We start from the raw sequence: 19,772 nt of genomic DNA, 5'->3' as shown, positions 1-19,772 counted from the left end.
AAAGTAATTATATTCCAATAAAGTTGTTAAAAAAAAATAGTCATGCTAATAGGGTAAGCCTGCAGCCAGACTGCCCAGGTTCCGATCTCAGCCTTATCATTTGGCTGGGAGACCTTTAGCAAGTTATTTAACGTCTTCTGTGCCTCAGTTTCTTCAATTGTAAAATGAAAATAATAGTAAAAGTGGTAGATATTTCATAGGATTGTAATGATGAGTAAATGTTAATACAGAAATACCTTGGAGATAACTGCGGGTTCGGTTCCGGACCACCACAATAAAGGAAATATTGCAATAATGAGAGTCACGCAAATTTTTTGGTTTCCCAGTGCATATAAAAGTTATGTTTACACTATACTGTAGTGTATTAAGTGTGCAATAGCATTATGTCTAAAAAACAATATACATAGTTTACTGCTGGGACTTCCCTGGTGGTCCAGTGGTTAAGACTCCACGCTTCCACTGCAGCGGGCATGGGTTCAATCCCTGGTGGGGATCCCGCATGCCACACAACACGGCCAAACAAAAAAAAACTTTATTGCTAAAAAATGTTAACAATCATTTGAGTCTTCAGCGAATCGTAGTCTTTTTGCAATTGTAACATCAAAGAACACCATAACAAATATAATAATAATGAAAAAGTTTGAAATATTGCGAGAATTACCAAAATGTGACACAGAGACATGAACAAATACTGTTGGAAAAATGCTGCGGTGATAGACTTGCTTGATGCAGGGTTGCCACAGACTTTCAGTTTGTAAAAAATGCAGTGTCTGTGAAGCGCAGTAAGATGATGTATTCCTTTATATGTATATGTATGCATGTATGTATATACACACAAATATGTAGGTATAAATGCCTATAAATACATCTATTTCCCATTTGTCTGTTCATTGAGCCTAGTAGCAGCAAGCACACAGCATCCAGCTGCTGGCTTTGAAATCCCATTCTCCATTAAAAAGAACCAAGACTTCTTGAAGAAATGCTTGATTCCAGGACTGGGACAGAGAAAATACAAGATGAGCCTCGAACATCTTTTTGAGCTATGTCAATTACAGAAGCCTGTTCGAAGGAGCTTTATTGACCAAATCTGTAACAATTTGAACATCAAGGTAAAAAATGAAAGCAAAGGAATATAACCTATTGAATAAAGAGCAGGACCACAATGATAGAACTAGATAGACAGATAGGTAGATTCATAGGTAGACAGATAGGAAAAATAAGTTCATTTTTAAAGTAGAAAGGAAAGCCATGTAGAAGAAATTAAAAATTAGAAAATCATTATTTGGCAACCATAATAGTAAAATTACAGGTGCTAGAACTAGTGGGTGAAAGTTTGAGGATAAAAGAATATTTACATAGTCTCAAAGTATCTCTCTACAAGATACCTATTAACTACAAAGGGTGAACTAATAATTTGATGGTGGAGAAACCTGGCCGATAACACCTTAACCAATGTCAAAGACAGTATCACTAATATTTGGAAAAACCAATATCATATGTCTTTTGAAGCACTGAAAAGAACTCACCATCACTTCTGTGGTATTCTTGCCATATTGCATAGCCTGAATCTAATCATGAACTATCACACAAATCCAAACTGAGGAACAGTCTACAACATGAGTGGCCTGTACTCGTCAAAAATGTCAATGTGATTTACTGCAAAGAAAGACTGAGAAACTGTGCCAGACTAAAGGATGATAAAGAGCCATGACAATTGAATGTGCAAATTCATCTTGGATTTTCCTCTGATTTAAAGGACATTTTTAGGACAAATGGTGAAATCTGAATGTATGTAGATTAGATAATAGTATCATAATAATGTCAATTTCTTTGATTTTAGGAAAAACACTACACCGAGGTATTTAGAGGTAAAAATGACATAATGTAACTTATTCTTAAATGGTTCAGGAAAAAATTACATACTATAGACACACACACACATGGAGGGGGGAGGGAGAAGCAAATGTAGTAAAGTGTTAGCAACTGGTGAATCTGAGTGAAAGATATTCAGGAGCTCGTTGTACTGTTCTTGTAATTTTTCTGTCTGAACTTAAGTCAAAATAAGACATTTTATTTTGATAGATATGTTTATTGCCTTGATTACGCTGATGGTTTCACAGTTGTATGCATATGTGCACACTTATCAAATTGTATAAATATGTGCAGGTTTTTGTATATCAGTTATACCTCAATAAAGGGGAAAACAATTTAAATAAATTTGAAGGAGCTTAGAATGAGGCCTGGCAAATAAGGAGTGTACATGTGTTTGCTGTTACTGTAAGGATAGATTAGAAGCTTAGGTTACATGAAGATATAAGAAGGTGAGAGTAAAGAACGTGAAGGTAGATGACATTTTCCTTAAATTTAGAAGTCCCAGGGATCTCAGGACTTGTGATGGTTTACTTTAGTGTCTAATGTAGCCTGGACTTTTTTTTCTCACTTGGAAAGAATCTAAAAGCATATGATCTTAAAGTGGAAAGTGAAAAATAGCTTTTTATTTGAAAAGAATGGAAAGATTTTGTAGGCAGATCATAAGCATGCCATCTGGTTAACTCAAGAGAAATCCTAAAAGCTTAGATTTCACATTTTTACCAGCCATGTATGGTTTAAGATAGACTCCCTAAGCTAAAAATAGCGAATCATATTTGTTCTGCTATTCATAAGTTAGTTGAAAATGCCGCTCAACTGCAGTGCTAAAAGATTCCATTTATCTCAACTAAGAATCGGAGGCCACTGTGCCTTATATTTCTCAAATCGAACGTTCATCGGTATGCAAGACAAATTCATCACAAAAGAAATAAGCAATGTTGGCACAGTAATAGTATCTCTAAAATAAATTTTAGATCTTTGAAAATATGATCACACCCAATGATTCTCAACCAGGTACAAAGTCTGGGGACAGTTTTGGTTGTCACTGCTGGGAGTTGGGGAGAGGGGAGGGCATATTACTGGCATCTAGTGGTAGAAACCAGGGATGCCGCTAAATATCCTATAAGGCACAGGACAGACCTTCAACAGCAAAGAATTACGTGGTCCAATGTGTCAATTGTGCCAAGGTTGAGAAATCCTGCACTAAATGAACATGTTTTCTAAAATTTCAGATAAAGTGCTACTAGGGATGGAATAATGCTTCTAGCCCTGTCTTGATATAGGATATTATGAGCTAGCCTTGTGCCTGGTAGGTAATATGTACTTGATATGTATTTGTTTACTGAATCTATTCTATGTGTATTTTTATGGTTTTCCCTTCATTTTTGTAGGCACTAAAACTAGATCAGAATTTCATTACACCTGCTTCATAAATATCCCACCCTTGTCTCATAAAATAGCAAAGGAGAGATTTTTATACACGATTATACATAAACTAGGTTGTAGGAAATTGTAGAAAAGCCAATATTCATTAGAGGTTGAAAGAGAACCAATTTTTGTAGCTTCTAGTATTATGAAAGAATCTTAAATGTAATGAAGATATTTATTAGGAAATCTCATTTTAAAAAAAAGTTCAAATGATATTAAAAACATGGATAAGAATTCAGCCCTGCAAGGGTTCACACGCTGTGCAAATCTCTAACGCTATTTAGTAAAGAAAAATTAGCCAGTCCAGGGGACTTAAAATGAAATGCCACAGCCCCCCTGCCATTCCTTCTCCATTCATCCCAGTTCTCCTTCTCTGGGGCAACTCGTTTTGTTTTCCAGGTAGTCATCTTTATAACTCTGAATAATATTCCTATGTTAATACTTCTTGATGTATCAGTTGTAGACATTTATTCCTACCTTTGAAAGGTAGGGACTTTACTTAAGCTACTCTCCCTTCTCTCCAATTTTAGTAGTTATATTATCTTTAATATAACTTTATTCTATTGGAAGTCTTTATAACTTAAGATAAACTCCTATTTCCTGTTCATCAGCTTTTTTTTTTTTTTTGTCTGCGTTGGGTCTTCGTTGCTGCGCTGGCTTTCGCTGGTCGTGGTGAGTGGGGGCTACTCTTTGTTGCGGTGCACGGGCTTCTCAACGCGGTGGCTTCCCTTGTTGCGGAGCACAGGCTGTAGGAGCGCAGGCTTCAGTAATTGCAGCACGCGGGATCAGTAGTTGCATCATGCAGGCCCTAGAGCGTGTAGGCTTCAGTAGTTGCAGCGTGTGGACTCAGTAGATGTGGCTCATGGGCTCTAGAGCCAGGGCTTGGTAGTTGTGGCGCACGGGCTTAGATGTTAAGCGGCATGTGGAATCTTCCCAGACCAGAGCTCGAACCCGTGTCCCCTGCATTGGCAGGTGGATTCTTAACCACAGCACCACCAGGGAAGTCCCCATCAGCTTATATATATCAGGTGTCAGGTCTTAGTTGTGGCAGGCAGGATCTCTTAGTTGTGGCACGCTGGATCTTTAGTTGAGGCATGCGAACTTCTTAGTTGCGGCATGTGGGATCTAGTTCCCCAGTCAGGGATCGAACCTGGGCCCCATGCATTGGGAGCACGGAGTCTTAGCCACTGGACCACCAGGGAAGTCCCTCATCAGCATTTTTTTATAATAGCTTTGTCTCCCCTGTAAGATGAAGCCATTATCACACCCTCCTTTCCTTTTCTCCTCCTGTTCTTCCACCCAACCTCTGTCAGCTTCACTTTTGCTTTCTGTATTTTAATTTTATGACAGCAAGGTTAATGACAACTACACTCTGTTCTGTAGCTATAAATAAATATGCAGTGTTTTGTCTATAACTGATTCTAAACTTTGAACGGCAGTAAGCAACATTTGCTTTATTATCACTATGTAAATATTACTCAGTGCAGCGGCAGGTGCTATGCCAGGACATTTCCTCCTTCATGAGTCCACTTTTTGACCCCTCTGCCACCTAAGAGAATGTCCCTTTCCTTAAATCCAGTCAACTGTTCAAAATCAAGCCACGTTTTAGTTTGCTTCATATCTGGACTGTGGCTTTCTTGTGAATTTTTCTGTTTTTCCTACAAATTCTAATTGCCTTTCTTTTTCCCTACTGAAAGAGGAACTATGTACCTCCTTTATCCATCTACAGCATGAAAGGCATTCTGTTCTCATTCTTGAATACATGTTCCTTGGGGCCCACTGATTTACGTCCTATGGAGACAGGTTGTTTCCAGCTCTGCCACATTTTGGCATTGTTCTTCGCTGGACTTTTTGTTGGTTGCTGTCTTCTTGTATCCCATGTCTTCATTGTTCTTGATTTTTGCCCTTGTTTTGCTGGCATACGTCAATAGATTTTCACAAGGATTTCTTGTTTTCTGATTTAGGACATTTCCTTGGTTCTCCTTTCTGAAAAAAATAAGTGATATGCACCCATTTGAATTTCTTCTACTTTAAATGTTCTTCCTTTTGAACTTCCTTCTTAGATTCCTTACAAGAGAAGCACAAGTATCCTCCTTTAAAAGGTAAGTGTATTATGAATTCTATAACTTGGAGCAATCATTGGTTCTCTGTATGGTGCAATCATTGGTTCCCTGTTTGGTGAAATAATCGAAATAATATGGAAAAACCTAATATGTATTTTGCAACATAAAATTTGCCAAATCGAGTGTGAGTTTGACTAATTTTGTCAGCCTGTCTTGATTTTATTTTCCAATAACATAGATTAACTCAATTTAAGTGTGTGGACATAATTATTGTCACTATATAAAGAGATCTAAATAATAACCACAGATTTTATTTTTTAATAATGGTCATGAGATAAAATTTTGTTTAGCCTAAAGAATTTAAGCATATTTTAATGTTTAAAGTGTTTTAAAAATACTGTTTCTTAGAATGTTAATTTTTTCTTGTAAATATAGTTTAGAATAGGATTGATTCAGGAAGCTAGGACTAAAGGCAGGTAAAGATTGAGGCTTTTAAAAGGGATCCATAATCCCAGGAGTCTTTTCTACAGTAAGACATGAGCTAGTTAAGAGATCTGTCAGAAGACATAATGGATAATATAAAAGTCTTGGACATCAGTGGAAACTAGAATCTAAAACCAAGAGATGGAACAGTAAAGATTCATGGAATAAATAGGAGGCAAGTTTCCTAGCTGCAAATAAATAATAGAGATAAAGAGGTAACCCAATCAGCAAAGACACTACAGACCTGCATACAGAAATGATCTTCAAGTGTTTGACCACCAATAGGGAACAGTCAAGGACCAATCAGAATTGAGCCTGACCATGGCTCTGGAACCCATGCGTTGAGGACTCTGCTGGATAGAGCTTTGATCTTTAGTGGATGCATTGTAGGGAGGGTCGATGTGGCCCCCAGGTGGGAGGGGAAGTGTGAGGAAGCACTGGGGTATCCAGGAGAGTGGCTGTTTCAGTATTTTAACTACCTGTACAGCCATGCTGGTAAGTCCTGTCTCTTCGAGTTGGTCTCCAGCCTGAAGTGCTTGCAGGGATCAGGGATCCAGACAGTGTTCTAACCATCTATTTAGGAACTCAGCTTCCAGGGTGTTAGGCAAAAATCAGAAACTGAGTCACAAGTGCAGAAACTCAGCTCCAGAGGGGAGATTATGCCAAAGGATGAGAAACTTGGAACAAATGTCAGAGCAGGATAAGTAGCAAAGTCAGATGGCTACTGATTTTGAGCTCTGTATATCTTATCAGCATGGGGTCAAGGTTGGAATCACAGTGAAGGACCCTGGAGTGGGGGTAATTAGAAAACCTGGATTGGAACGTGAAGGTCTGGGCAGAACATTTCAGTATATTATTATTCTCTGAAATCTTATTGATTGTACCAGCTAGGGTTCAGTGCAGGAAACAGAAACCATTGGAAGTATTTTAAGCATGAAGGGATTTATTATGCAGATTTATGTGCTTAGAAAATCTTTGAAAGGGCTGAAGGAGCAGGTTCTAGGCTGGGACTTCAGTAATGAGTCCTAGAACAATACCAAACTGACTCACCAGGCAACTGCCTTCTGAGGCCATTACTTTGAATGATCAAGTACAAGACCCCAACATCACGTATACATTCCAGGGTTCAGGAATCCAACATGGCTCCTATTGCCACAGTAACTGCACCCTAAACCCCAGGAAGCGGTAGAAGGAACACTGAAGGTGCTACCGTAAAAAAATAAAACCCCACTTTCCCATGACCTCACCTGAAGCAAGAAAATAAGCAAGAGGAACAGGAAAATAGCGTCTACCTCACTTTTGCCTTCCAAAGCTCACTCGAATGTGTTGAATTGGTGGAAGCTAATTCACATCCAGAGCTGTACCTGCAAAGGAGCCAGACCATAGATTTCAGTGTTCTAGCCTCTCCAGTCCGGGGAGGTACCCTGGAGAAAGGTACAATGCAGGCTGAGTGAACCAATCCACATTATCCACTAAAATGACACATCGACTTAAAGGTGCAAGGAAGTACACTGAGCAGAAACAGGAAGGACCACTCAGGGTGTCAGCTAGAGGCCAGGTGCTGTGCAGGGGTGCTGAATGCAAGATCAAACATTTCTCTATGGTGTTTACAATCACTACGGCCTTATTGGTCAATCTTTTCTCCTTTCAAAATAATTATTTGAGGGACTTCCCTAGTGGCACAGTGGTTAAGAATCCGCCTGCCAATGCAGGGGACGCAGGTTCGAGCCCTGATCTGGGAAGATCCCACATGTAGCAGAGCAACTAAGCCCATGTGCCACAAGTACTGAGCCTGCGCTCTGGAGCCCATGAGCCACAACTACTGAGCCCACGTGCCACAACTCCTGAAGCCCGTGCACCTAGAACCCATGCTCTGCAACAAGAGAAGCCCCCGCAATGAGAAGCCTGTGCACTGCAACAAAGAATAGCTCCTGCTCACCACAACTAGAGAAAGCCCGCACACAGCAACAAAGATCCAACACAGCCAAAAATAAATGAAATTTTATTTAATATTTATTTATTTAATAAAATAAATTTAAAAAGATTATTTGACAGTTTAATTTTATTTTGTGAATAGGTATTGCATCCATATGGTTCAACATTTTAAAGGTTCACAAGGCTGTCCCTCAGCTACTCAGTTATTCTCCTTATAAGTAAACAATCGTATGTATGCTTCCAGAGATATTTAATGCAAATACAAGCATATATGTGTATCGTATTCGTCCCTCCCACAGTGGTGGCCTTTACACGCCTTGGTCTGCACTGTATATTTTTCACTTCCCAATAGATCTTGGAGATTATGCTGTATCACCACAAAAAGAGCCTCTCCATTCTTATTTACAGATGCCTAGTGTTCCATTGTATGATTTTTAACCATTATTTAACCAGTCCCCCACTGATGGATGCATTGATTGCTTGCTTCTTTTGCTATTACAAATAATACTTTGAGAAGTAGTCTTATACACATGCCACTTCACAAGTCTGCAGGCATATCCATAAGATATTCCTAGATGTGGAATTCCTGGTATTTTCATTATTTAATGAAGAACATGGACTAGAAATGATGAGGAAGACCCGGAAGCACTGAGACAGCTCTGCAGAGGAAGGTAGCCCTAGTGTGCTTAGGTTTGGGTCACCCTATGGTAGATCCTCTAAGACTTTCATGAGGACCTTGTGAAAACCAGGTTTTACTTGCATGTTTGTCCTTTAAGACTCCAATTTACTATGATCAACTGGTCCTTTAAAATTAAGTAATATTAGTTAAGTAAAATTCCCTTTTGTGCGACAGTTTAGCAGTATCTATCAAGATAAATAATACATGTACATTTCACCTAGCAATTTCACTAGAATCACCATAATATCTAGCAAGAGGGTCTGGTTAAAAACATTGTGATGCATAGAATCAGTGGCTTACTGTTATTTGTATAGAAGAATGAAGAAGCTGTTTATGAACTGATATGGAAAGATTTTCTAGAAACATCCTGAAGCAAAAGAAGCAAGGTGCAGATAACTATGTATAGTATGCTTCTAATTGTATAACAGTAAAAAGAAGGACAACATATACTCATATTCGATAATAAATAAATATTTAAAATTTCTAGAATGATACGTACAAAACTAACAATGGTGGTTAACTGTTAGTGGAAGAGGAGGAAAAGCCAGGCAAACAGAAGACAGAAGGAGGTGGGGAAGGTGGGATGGGTAAGGAAGAGGGAGAGGGAGAGGAAATGAATTTTTAAAGACAAAGTGTAAAATAAAGTAAGCTTTAAGTAAAATAGTCCAGAAGGACAATATCCCGGGAAACCCAGTATTCCTTCAAAACCTCTGGAAATTCTTATGGTCCCCACATATTTCCTATTTGACTCTGTCTTTGAGTTCTTGCTTCTGCTGACTCTTTTTTTCTCTGCCATTTGACCTCCCACACAGTGTTGTCCCTTTGTTGTCCTGTGTTACAGCTGTGCCTCCTCCTGATTCATTCAGTTCCCAAAGTACAACCACAAGCCTTCACGGAGCACGCTTTTACTCAAGGGGTACGTGGTAGCCCATTATGGCCCAACATAGAGCCTCAGGTTGGATGCCGTTCTTAAAAGTCCCTCAGCCACTCCCTCCTCATGACTGCCTCTCCACAAAGAGCCTTGTAGTTGGGGACTTGTCTCCTTTTTGACATTCTCCCCTCTCCTCTAGTATCACTCCCCAAAGTCCTGTGAATTTCTTGAGCAAAGCAGTTTGGCTCTCTCTTTGCCTCTCAGTCCATCCCAGAGGGCCTCAATCAATCTAAAGCAAACTTTAAGGTGTGTGTGTGTGTGTGTGTGTGTGTGTTAACTTTTTATTTTGAAGTAATTTAGACACGCTAAAGTTGCAAAAATAATACAGAGAGTTCCTGAGTACCTATCACCCAGTTTTCCCTAATGTTAACATCTTGCATAACCATAGTACATTTATAAAAACCAGGATATTAACATCAATACAATACTATTAACTAAATGACAGACTTTATTTGGATTTCATCAGCTTTTCCATCAGTATCTATTTTCTGTTCCAGGACCCAATCCAGGATCCCACATTGCATCTTGTCATCGTGTCTCCTTAAATCTCCTCCAGCCTGTGACAGTTCCTCAGTCTTTCCTTGTCCTCATGACCTTGAAACTTTTGGAGAGTACTAAAATTGTGAAGAGTACAGTTCTTTTGTAGAACGTCCCTTAGTTTGGATCTGCCTGATACTTTCCTCATGATTAGACTGAAGGTGTGCATTTTTAGCAAGAAACTTCAAAGTGATGTCCTTCCCAGTAGCATGTCACATCATGGGGTTCATATATATATATATATATATATATATATATATATATATATATATTCTTTTTCCAATTATTTTCCATTGTAGGTTACTACAAGATACTGAATATAATTCCTTGTGCTATACAGTAAATCCTTGTTGTTTATCTTGAAAGGTACAGTTTTATTAATTTGATATTAATGCTCAAAGGAAACAGTGTAATGAGAGGACAGATTGGGTCAGAGGATCTTGTGCTAGTTCTGGTTTTCCCAGGTGTCCCTCACTTTGTCCCTCTGAGTAGTAATTCTCAATCACAGGAGCCCCTCAGGCCTCTAGGGGAACTTCCTTGTCCCACAGTAGACCTATGAGTTGGAATTGTTGCCATATGGGAGAGCAGGTCAGGGTAGATAGATCTGATTTTTTTAAGCAAAACCATCAATTTGGACTTTTAATGTGAAATCTGAATGAATAGGTGAATGATCTCCTCATTGGTCTTCCTATTTCTACTCTTGTAGGGTGAGGCAAGTGAGGCACTCGCCTGAGGTGCAAAACTTATGGGGGTGCCAAAAACCTCAATGATAAATCATATTTTAATGAAGTATTTTTAAAAATCAAAATAAATGCAAAAAAATGGTGGAAAAGCATCAAAATTTTTAGTAAAGACAGGATCTGCACTTGCACAATCCTGTTGTATTTTCTTAAGCTGATCTCAGCCCTGGTTCCAAGAGAAACTTATTTACAAAAACAGGGAGCTGGACTGTAGGCCATAGTTGGTAGATTTTATTTTTTTAAATATTGCTTTTAAAGTATGACTAATCTGGATCACTGAGTGTTTTCGCAGCTCTTTAAATTTCGCATCCAAGGTCAGTGCTTAACCCAAGTGCCTTACCCAAGGTGAGTGCCGCTTCCTGGTTGAGCCTGGCTTGTGGGATCTTAGTTCCTGGACCAGGGATTGAACCCCAGGCTCTTGGCAGAGAAAGTGCAAGTGTGGAGTCCTAACCACTGGAACACCAGGGAATACCCCCTGCTGTTACCTTTCAATTTACTCTTTACATAGCAGTCAGAGTGGTCTCTTTAAAGGTAAATCAGATCCTGTCACTCCACTGTTAAATGGCTTTCCTTTGCACTTAATGTAAAGCCCCAAATCCTTACTGTGGCCCACACCTACCAGCTCCGACATAAGCTGGCCCCTGCCTTCCTCTTGAACTTCATCTGTGCCATTCTTCCCACGGCTTACTCAGCTCCAGCTACACTGGTGGGAAAAAGCCAAATGCCCCAGGGACTTCATACAGCCCAGAAGATTCTCTTTTCCAAAATACTCCTAAATACTTTCCTCTTCAACTGGTATTTAGATGTTAGATGTCAGCTTGACTTCCATGTTTGTTGAAAAGCCTGATTTCACGCTCTAGTCACTTTTTCATAGCACTATAAGTTTTTCCTTCATACACATCACATTTGTAATCACGTATTTTTTTTGATGATGATTTGATTAATGTCTGTTAGCTCACTTAGTTGTAATCCCCAAGGAGCAGCCATGCTCTGTGGCTTGCAGGATCTTAGCTGCCTGACCAGAGACTGAACCCGGGCCGAGCAGTGAAAGCGCCGAGTCCTAACCACTGGACTGCCAGGGAATTCCGACACCTGTTTCTTTGTTCTGTTGTTTCTTTCATCTTTATCACTAGTGGCGAGGTTGTAGTAAGTGCTTAATAAATACCTAACACAGTGACTGGACCATAATAAATTCTCAATAATTGTTCACAAAATATTATTAGAAAGCTAAGTCAGGTAGTGTATGAAAGCAAGGAGGAAAGCAAATGAACTTTCCAGGTACTTTAGTCAACTTCCAGTGCGTTCCCACTATTTTTTGGTTTGTTTTTTCAGTCCATGACTTTTCCTTTAATCTCAGGCTGCAATCCTATGCTTACCCTTATTATATCTATGGCTCCTGAAGATGTCTATCCTTAATCCAGAACAGCCTGGTGAACTTTTGTATCGTTGCCTGAAAGTGTCAAAGGTAGGTGGATCAGGTATCCAAAACTTTCAGTTAAATGCCACATTGAGCTTTTCTCCAGAAATAATGACTGCTCACACCAAAAAGGCACTAGGCTTTTCCATATGATTATTCTATATCAAATTCAGAAAGTGGAAGGTGTTCAACATGCTTCACTTCCTGTGAGTGTGGTTTGGCCAAAAAGAAGAATTGAACCTATGAAAAAATAGGGGGTTCCCCTGTCTCTTGTTTCTGATCTTCTAGCTCTTTGATTCTCAAAATATGGTCTAGGCATCACCGGCATTGGCCTCAGAGCCGGAACTTGTTAAATGCAGAATCTAAGATCCCCACCCCCAGAATCTATATTTTAATAAGATCCCTGGGCCTTAAAAAATTTAAGAACATGTGTTCCTAGTAAGGGTTTAGTATAAACAGGTACCCACTTCAGAATGGGAAAAGACTCTGTAGTCCAAAGGTTTCTAAACCTGGTTGATACTAAAACCCCATGAGACACTTGTCTAAAAAATATGGATTTCGTGAGAGTCTAATTTTATAAGCTTAGGGTGGGGCTCCAGAATGACTCTGGTGCTGCCAACACATAAAATGACTTTTGGGAACTGCTGGTTTTGTCCAGTTTTATAATTTCACACAGGAGGTGACTGAGTTAGGAAGATTTAGCAGCTTGCTCTTAGTCACTAGTGATAAAGCTCCACTGGAAAAGAATTCTTTTGGAGGGGGATTACAAGTGTTTAATTTTATTTTTTCATTCTGGTAAGTATTTTAAAAAATATTTTATTATGAAAAGTTTCAAACATACAGGAGAGTTGATAGAACTTTCATAGTAAACATAGTAAAAAAGATTCCACCATTAACATTTTACTATCCTTGCTTTATCCCATAGCTACACACTTCAATCCATTCCTCTATTCATCCATCCCCAATCTATCTTTTTTAATGCATTTCAAAGTAAATTGCACATATCAGTACGTCTCCCAAACAATGCATCATGTATGTGAGATAATTTGTTTGATTTCTCATCTTTACACTGTATCACATTTTTCATAGGAAGGGCAAGAAAACTATGAAGATAGCAGAAGTGAGAAAAACAGTAAAAACATGTAGAAGAAGGAAAGCAAGAAACACTGGCACATTTAAAGATGATTACCTCCAATTTTTGAAGTACAGAAAACCTCACACCAATCTAGTAAGCTTGTGCAAATTACTACAGAGAGTAATTTTTAAAAAAACAGTACCCTCTAGATACATATTAACTTCATGAAGACTGATCTTTGGCACTAACCCAATATTTGGAGCTAGCGTGCTCTTGTTCCCTGTGACTGCATTTCCCTCCTAGAAATCATGATATTCACATCCCAAATATACACATCCTGTAACAGCCCTAGCTCTGGCCTCTTTCCAGGACACTAGGATACCACTGATGTGAAACGAAACTGAATCTGGAATAACTGAGGAGACTCTAATCCCTGCCCAGTGATGAGAAATAAATGTGGACTGTGCTTCTGTTTTCTCCTGACAGTAAATTTTTTTATTAGAAAAATTGTGATACAATACATATAAAACTTACCATTTTGACCCTTTTTAAAAATTAATAAACTTTAGTTTTCTAGAACAGTTTTAGATTTACAGAAAAACTGAGCAGACAGTACAGAGAATTCCCATATAACTGCTCCCCTGTACTCAGTTCTCCTATTATTAACATCTTGCATCAATATGGCATATTTGTTATAGTAAACAAACAAACACTGCTACATAATTATTAACCAAAGCCCATAGTTTACATTAAAGTTCCCTCTTTGTGTTGTACAGCTCTGCGGGGTTTGACAAATGCATAATGTCGTGTATCTGTCATTATAGAAACACACAAAATTATTTCACTGCCCTAAAAATCTCATCCTCCACCTATTCATTGCTCCTCCCTTCCTATTAACCACTGGCAACCACTGATCTTTTTACTGTCTCCACACTTCTTCCTTTTCAATAATGTTGTATGGTTGGAATCATACAGTAGGTAGCCTTTTCAGTTTGCCTTCTTTCACTTAGCCTTATGCACTTATGTTTCCTCCATGTCTTTCATAGCTTGATCGTATATTCCTTTTTATCACTGAATGACAATCCACTGTACAGATGTACCACAGATTGCTTATCCATGCATCTATTGAAGGGCATCTTAGTGGCTTCCAAGTTTTGGTGATTATGAATAAAGCTACTATAAATATTTGTGTACAGGTTTTGTGTAGACATAAGTTTTCAACTAAGTTGGGTAAATACCTAGGAGTGTGATTGCTGGCTCATATGGTTAAACTATGTTTAGCTTTATAGAAAACTAACAAAGTGTGTTTCAAAGTGGTTTTACCATTTTGTATTTTTTTTTTTTTTTTTGAGGTATGCAGGCCTCTCACTGTTGTGGCCTCTAACGTTGCGGAGCACAGGCTCCAGACACGCAGGCCCAGCGGCCATGGCTCACGGGCCCAGCTGCTCCATGGCATGTGGGATCTTCCCGGACCGAGGCACGAACCCGTCTCCCCTGCATCGGCAGGCGGACTCTCAACCACTGCGCCACCGGGGAAGCCCCCATTTTGTATTCTTACTAGCAATGAATGAGAGTTCCTGTTGCTCCACATCCTTATCAGCACTTGTTATTGTCAGTTTAAAATTGTTTAGCCATTCTAATAGGTGTGTAGTGGTACCATCTTAATCATTTTTAAGTTCACAGTTCAGCAGCATTAAGTACATTCACATTATTGTGCTACCATCACCACCATTAATCCACAGAGCTCTTCATCTAGCATGACTAAAACTCTGTAACCATTAAACAGCTCCGCATTCCCTCCTCCCTTTAGCCTCTGCAACCACCATTCCACTATCTGTCTCTAAGAATTTAACTAAGTACCTCATGTAAGTGGAATCATACAGTATTTGTCTTTATGTGATTGCCTTATTTCACTGAGCATCATGGCCTTAAGTTTCATCTGTGTAGTGGCATGACTCAGAATTTCCTTGCTTTCTAAGTCTGAATAATATCCATATATAGATATATATATCTCACATTTTGCTTATACAGTCATCAGTCATCTGTCATTGATGGAAACTTTGGGTTCCTACTGCACTTTAGCTATTGGGAATAATACTGCTATGAACATGGATGTACAAATGTCTTTGAGATCCTGCTTTCAGTTCTTTTCAGTATGTACCCAAAAGTGGAATTGCTGAATCAAATTGTAATTCTGTTTGTAATTTTTGGATGAACAGCCATACTGTTTTCCACAGCAGCTGTACCATTTTACATTCCCACCAATAGTGCACAAGTTTCAATTTCTACACATCCTTGCCAACACTTTTTTCCTGTGTTTTTTTGGTTTTTGTTCTTTTGTTTTGTTTTGTTTTTTATAGTAGCCATCCTAATGAATATGAAGTGGTATCTCATTGTGCTTTTTGTCCTTAGAGTGAATTTTAGTGATACATATACTGGCTGTCAATATCAGGCCAGATAGAAAGAATTTCTAGGAGATCAGCCTTTCCATTAGAAATCATTAGAACTTCACTGTATTCTGCTTTGGGACAAGGCAAATCTCCCCGTAAACTTCAGCAGAGAAGTTAATTGGGCATTAGGCTGTTGATTTCCAATTTTTTTTTTTTTTTTAGTTTAAAGATTTCTTTATTGTCATCAAAGTTTTTTTTCTTCCCTAAATTCAGATTCCCTTACTATATCAAGCATTTGTTTTATGCAATTTTGTATATAGCTTAAGTGTGTGTGTGTGTGGGTATTGTGGGTTTTACTGGAGTATGTTATAAATGTGCCCCAATTGTAGCTCCTATGGCATGACCTCAGGCATCCATTCAGACTCCCTCTAGTACTTACCAGGGAATCTTCAGGGACAGTGTTTGCTCTGTAAGCTCCAGAATCAGTTTAACCTCTCTCTCTGTTCCTGTGTGGCTCCAGACAGGCCTCCACTCAGCTAGAGCCCCTGCTTACTCCTCTGCCAATCATCGTCTTGTAGTTCTGGGGAAGCTTGTCTCTTTTAGACCTCACCTCTATTCCTCCTACTACAGGCTGGTTCCCCATCACCAGTGACTGCACAAGGGAAAGAGAGGGGCGGGAGCGAGTGAGAAACTCTGCTCTCTCTCTCTCTTTTTATGCCTTTTATTTCTTTTTTTTTTGCCTTGTTGCAGTGACTTCCATTAAGTTCCAGAACTTCCAGTACTGTGTTAAAAAGGACTGATGAGATTGGATGTTCTTGACTTGTCCCTGATTTTAGAGGGAAAGCAGTCAGTATTTTACTGTTAAATATGGTGTTAGCTGTAGGTGTTTTGTGGACGCTTTTTTTTTCAAGTTGGGGAAATTTCCCTCTATTTTTAGTTTGCTGAAAGGCTTTTTTTTTCCTTGTAATGGATGTTGGATTTTTTTAAAAATATATTTATTGGAGTCTAATTGCTTTACAATGGTGTTAGTTTCTGCTGTATAACAAAGTGAATCAGCTATACATATACATATATCCCCACATCTCTTCCCTCTTGTGTCTCCCTCCCACCCTCGCTATCCCACCCCTCTAGGTGGACACAAAGCACCGAGCTGATCTCCCTGTGCTATGCAGCTGCTTCCCACTAGCTATCTATTTTACATTTGGTAGTGTATATATGTCCATGCCACTCTCTCACTTCATGCCAGCTTACCCTTCCCCCTCCCCGTGTCTTCAAGTCCATTCTCTATGTCTGCATCTTTATTCCTGTCCTGCCCCTAGGTTCTTCAGAACCATTTTGTTTTTTAGATTCCCTATATATGTGTTAGCATACGGTATTTGTTTTTCTCTTTCTGACTTACTTCACTCTGTATGACAGTCTCTAGGTTCATCTACCTCACTACAAATAGGATGTTGGATTTTTATCAAAATGCTTTTTCTGTATCAATAAGGCCTGTTTTTTGAGTCCACATGTCTGATTCCAGCAAATTTCTCTTTCCAGAATGATTGTCTGTGAGAATTTCTACTTCCTTTAGGTGATCACCACCTATGCCCAAAATGGTTGGGCTGAAGGCCCTCAAAAGGCCACCGCTTCAAAATAGAATAGCCACGAAAATCAGTACATTTTCAATGTCAGGAGTATTTGCTCTCAACTCCGCGAGCAGAAAGACATTAACAACACAGCTGATGCTAAACTTCACCCAGTCTTGCCTAATTTCATTTCCATGATCAGTTCCAAGAATCTTACCCTGGGTCCTGAAACACTTCACTGCAGTCTGGAGGTCTCAGCCAGTGCTCAAACAAAAATACATACTCACAAAAACAAGCAGCAATTTTCACTAAAGATTGCTCTTTGCAACACTGGTTTTTCAGGGTTCTATGGTTATATGAGTTTGTGAAATGTTGATAAAAGGAGGTTAAACAGTATATATGCTAGTGTGTATGATAAATCTCCCAAGAGGAGAAATACAGAGGGAGTTCTTTCTCAAAATTTTTTGATTATTAAAGTGTATTTCAGGACATCTTCTGGGTAATGAGCTTTGGAGAAAGCTAATTTACAGGTGAAAGAAATCTAAATTCACAGAAAGAATTATATATATATATTTTTTCCAATGAAAAAATGTAACACAGTCTAACAGAAAAAACTATGCCTTTTATTCTTTTCAATATAGCACATTAAAGTACACTAAGTTTAAATTTAGTGTTCAGTTTACTAGTTTGTTTTCCCTACCAACAAGATGGGGGGCTTGATTTGTATTAAAGGCCTATTCAGGGGAACCTTTCAGATTAATGGAAAAGTTTGGCCCTAATGGGTCTTGAGAGAGAAAATCTTCAAAATGGCAGTTTTTATAGTTTCAGCTTCAGTCCTCTGATTTAAAAAACTGTTTTGGAAGGATACCTCCAGTTACACTTTGATTTGATCATTTGCACTCCTTTATTTAGCTCAAGACACTGAAGTTTTGAGCAGGAGGCTTAAGTTTGGAGTATGGGTTTTGGAGTCAAACTGCCCGAGTTCAAACTCTAGTATGCTATTATACTCCTCCTCACAAGCTGTGAGACCTTGGGCAAGCCATTTAACCTCCCAGTGTTTCCATTTTTACAGTTTACAAGTACTTTCACAAAGACTCGTAAAAGTAGGGGAAATAATTTGATCATTTCCATTTGACTCTTGATGGAACATTTTCAGAATGTATAAGTGACTTGCCCAAGTTCACAGATAAATGAAGCCACAGTGACTCAATATCAGATATTCATTTAGACTTTAATACTTGGGTATTCTTCCCAGTTTATTATATGTTACCTCTCAACATCGGATAAAAATGGCATATTTGCCATTCTAAAATGGAATGAATATATAGATTATATAAATACAACTTTGCACATGAATAAACAGGTTTAAGATGTAGTTGGGATAATTCATGAAGATTTCCTGAAGGACGTCTGCAGGAATGTGGGAAGGTAATTAACATTCATAACTTTTATTGAGCACCTACTATATGTCAGATCCTATTCTACACATTTAACAAATGATTCTTAAGCCTCTCAGTAGCACTTTGATTAGATTTTAAGGAAGAGGAAATTAGGCTTTCCGGGATAATACAATGTTCCCCCAATAAACAGAATAGTCCTTGATTGTGCTGCATGAATCTACACGTGATAAAATGACATAGAATTATACACACATCGTATGTCAAATCGCTGCTTTTGATATTGTACTACAATTATGTAACTGTTAGGGGACTCTGGGTAAGTAGGACCTCTCTATCCTTCAGGAGTATTGGTCAGGTATTTTATAGAATGACCTTAAGTTTGGGTTTGTCCAATGTTTTTCTCTCAGTTAGATAGAGGTTACGGGTTTTGGGGTGACAGACCACAGAAGTCTGTACTATATTTGCAACTAACTGTGTATAATAATTATTTTGAAATAAAAAGTTAAAAAAAAGCATTGTTATGCTCCAGAGGGGGATTTGTAAATTTACTTAACTGCAGTCCCACAACACCCATACACACCGATTAACAAGTTTTGCGTTTGGAATGTGGATAAAGAAACTAAGCTTAACTATACGCTTCCAGCACCTCGTATCTGGCACTTCTGTTCAACAGAAAGATTTGGGGATGGGACGGGGGGCGATGTAATACGCGTGGGCTTGGGGAAGTCGCTCGGTTTCTCCAAATCCAGACTAGACGTTTTTCAGACTGCTAAGCCGAGGCCCAGACCTGAGGTCTCCTTTGGGCCATAGCCAAACCGCTGCACCGCGCTGCTGGGAACGGTCCGGGCGCAGCTGGAACCGTAGCAACGGGCCTCAAGGCGTCTCGGCCAGGTCGCACCGGCCGGGGTACTCGCCTAGCGGAAATACACGTCCCAACCCCCCACTCTCCATCCACCCACCCCGCCGCGGCCCGGAGCAGGGGAGCTGGGCGGGGCGCAGGCTGCGGCCACTCCCCGGGCTCGAAAAAAACTGGGACGTTGCGGACGCGTAGCTGGCCAGACCAGAAGCGCGTGGCACGCGCTAGCCCTCCCGCGCATGCTTCTCCCGCCCCGGGTCCCGCCTCTCTATCTCCCTCTCCCCCTCCTTCGCCAGCCTCCCTCGCCAGCCTCCCTCTGAGCTTGGCCCCTCCGGGCGCGCGGCCGACGTCCCGCGTGCGTGCCGGCGCCTGACCTCACTTCCGGCTAACGCGCTCGGCTT

The 19,772-nt window shown here is 39.5% G+C and overlaps 1 long non-coding RNA gene across 1 annotated transcript; it reads left to right on the top strand.

The window, feature by feature from the left end:
- The first annotated feature begins 3,985 nt into the window (after nucleotides 1–3,985).
- Nucleotides 3,986–10,142, top strand: LOC137205694 (uncharacterized). The gene is made up of 3 exons (XR_010934260.1): nucleotides 3,986–5,399; nucleotides 9,299–9,373; nucleotides 9,886–10,142. It is a non-coding gene; the product is annotated as an uncharacterized lncRNA (long non-coding RNA).
- The last annotated feature ends 9,630 nt before the right edge of the window (nucleotides 10,143–19,772 follow it).

The sequence above is a fragment of the Pseudorca crassidens genome, chromosome 14, assembly GCF_039906515.1.
Source record: "Pseudorca crassidens isolate mPseCra1 chromosome 14, mPseCra1.hap1, whole genome shotgun sequence".
NCBI lineage: Eukaryota > Metazoa > Chordata > Mammalia > Artiodactyla > Delphinidae > Pseudorca > Pseudorca crassidens.
The sequence above is the reverse complement of the archived record's forward strand: the minus strand, read 5'-3'. Positions and strand labels throughout refer to the sequence as shown.